Below are 2,774 nucleotides of genomic sequence, written 5' to 3' on the forward strand. Positions count from 1 at the left end.
AGATTTGGGTTTGTAAAATAAATATTTGTAAAATAAAGCGTAGTAGAGTGAAAACACAGTGGCTAAGAAAGAGAGAAGACTCTGAAGTTAGATACATGTAGATTTTATCCTGGATGTATAATTTACCAGCTGTGTGACATCACTGGATCTCTAAGGTATCAGTTTCTTCATATGCAGAGTGGGGTTAATAATAAAATAGTCTCATGGCCATTTGGTAAAGATCAAATGAAATAGCTTGTCTAAAATACAAAGATTAGTCCCTAGCACACTGCAAATGTTCAGTAATGCCAAATTTTTTGTTATTGTATTTCTAATTAACTATGTTTTCAGGTTTAACCCAGGCTTATTAATGATTATTTTTAGATGCACTTAATCATAGCACAATAAGGTTTTATTTTTTTTTCAACTTTTTTTTTTTATTTATTTTTGGGACAGAGAGAGACAGAGCATGAACGGGGGAGGGGCAGAGAGAAAGGGAGACACAGACTCGGAAACAGGCTCCAGGCTCCGCATCAGCCCAGAGCCCGACGCGGGGCTCGAACTCACGGACCGCGAGATCGTGACCTGGCTGATGTCGGACGCTTAACCGACTGCGCCACCCAGGCGCCCCTTTTAAATTTTTTTTCAACGTTTTTTTTTTATTTAATAAGGTTTTAAAAGAGATATGGATAGTCTAAACCTTTTATAATGCAAAATTCCATAATATTATGCCTCTTCTTTTTTTTCAGTTTAAGAAAATAGTATGTTGCTAGAGAATAACTGTTAACAGTTGGATGTAACAGACATGCTGCAAAATAATCTCTAAATATTTAGAGGTAATTATTGGTTTCTAGTAGCTGCATCAACAACCAAGAATCAATAATCAAAAATACAGGAAGATCGGCTTACATTTTCAATACATTCTTTATATATCCGAGATTCCTTTTGTATCCTGGAGTGTGTGTAATCTTTTCTCATTTCCCTACCAGTGATGATGCTTTTGCCCCAAAGGACTTCAAGTGTATAGACTTTTTCTTTTTTTTGCTTTAATTTCAAATATATCTCCTACAACTAAGAAACACACACCCCAGACATGTTAAACCTGAATGAAATAAATGCAATGAGATTGTCAGAATAAATTTGTCTAGGTGAAAATTGCATAAGACAATGGACTTTTGGGGCTCAGGAGGGGGTTGTGTATAAGGGAGTAGAGGGCATGAGGGCACGGTACCTATCACAAAATAGGCATTCAGCAAGTAGCTGTTGAATGAATGAATACATGAATTTGTATGAACTACTGAATCCGGAAAGCCTTGACTCAACAAGCCCTTGTAGATTTCTTGTTGATTCGCTGCCAAGGCTCTTTGACACAGACCTTTCTTTTGTAGAGGTATTTTTTGAATCATTTCTTTCCCTTACCTCTTTTCCTTTCTATTCTTATTAGTACAAAACCCAATGACACGGCATATCCACTTATTTTGAATCATCTGATTTTACTAGCTAACTATCAAGGACACACAGAAACTCTTAAGGCTTTATGCCTTCAAGTTGTTTCTACAAATAAGAGACTAACTCACATTTTTCTGGTCCTTAATGGATGTTCACTAAGTGAAAATAATCTGTTTATGGGGTTAATAATCTGAGACACATGAAATTACTTAAAATATTAGAAATGCAGTCCCATCCATTCAAGGAATTTTTGGATGTAGAATTAGACAATTTGTTTTTCTAACTATTTTCTAACTATTTTAGTTAACAGAATAACTCATTAAAATTTAAATTCAGTGTCTATAACAGTTTTTTCCACTGAGAATATACAAGATGGTCCAATTAAGTGCAGAAAGAAAATAAGTAAACTTTTCTTTTATAATTGTTCTATTAAAACTAAAAACGAAAATTTAGGGTAAGGGAGCAATACCATTCTATAGAACAGAGAGCAAGGACGTGTTCTAGATGACACCTAGCGTGATACTTTATAGCTCATCCTCTTTAAATTTTGTATTATTTTATTTCTGCTAGCAACATAAATGCTATTTTAGTATAACATTATTTTATAAAAACCCTGAAACTCATAGAAAATCTAGCCGAAAGCATTATAATTTAACCTTACTCTCTGTGTGTGTGTGTGTGTGTGTGTGTGCGCGTGCGCGCGCATGCGCGCACGTGCTCAGATATAGAATGGCAAAGGTCTGGTTATAGTGATTTCATATAATTATAATTTTTTAAAAGACTAAGAGTGTTCCTTAAATACAGTTTAAAGACTGGATGTCATAAACCTTTTTTGTTGGTGCATCTGATAATGTGAGAAAATATAAACTATAACCTTAGCATTAGTCTTTACAGAATTATGTTGGAGAAATTATTTTAAGAAATGTAAAGACTTTACCATGTATGTTAACTCTTTCAGTACCTTAATATTTCCACTGAGCTTACACATTAAAATTCACAAATACCTGACAATCCTTTTACGAATGTGTATGTCATCCTTGAGCTGGGGCCCTGCTGTTCTTCTCCACGTCGTTCCAATTTTAGTATATGTGCTGCCTAAGCAAGCACCCAATAATCCTTTTAAACAGGACAAATGATTATAGCTAAGAATAATTTGACCTAAAACTGTTGTAGATGAAATGAACACTATTATAATGTGTAGAAGCTTAAGAAAACAACTGGGTTCTAAATATGAGATCAGTAAACAGTGGCTTAGTATGTCAATAAACTGTTACTTATCTGTTAACTGGCAAATTTACCAAATAGTTCTTCACTTGATAATTACATGTATATAAACTCAATAAATA

The 2,774-nt window shown here is 34.1% G+C and overlaps 1 non-coding gene across 1 annotated transcript; it reads right to left on the bottom strand.

The window, feature by feature from the left end:
- Nucleotides 1–2,426: 2,426 nt before the first annotated feature.
- LOC115513167 lies at nt 2,427–2,535 on the bottom strand. Its single transcript, XR_003968590.1, has one exon. It is a non-coding gene; the product is annotated as a U6 spliceosomal RNA (small nuclear RNA).
- Nucleotides 2,536–2,774: the final 239 nt, after the last annotated feature.

The sequence above is a fragment of the Lynx canadensis genome, chromosome B1 (assembly GCF_007474595.2).
Source record: "Lynx canadensis isolate LIC74 chromosome B1, mLynCan4.pri.v2, whole genome shotgun sequence".
Classification (NCBI taxonomy): Eukaryota; Metazoa; Chordata; class Mammalia; order Carnivora; family Felidae; genus Lynx; species Lynx canadensis.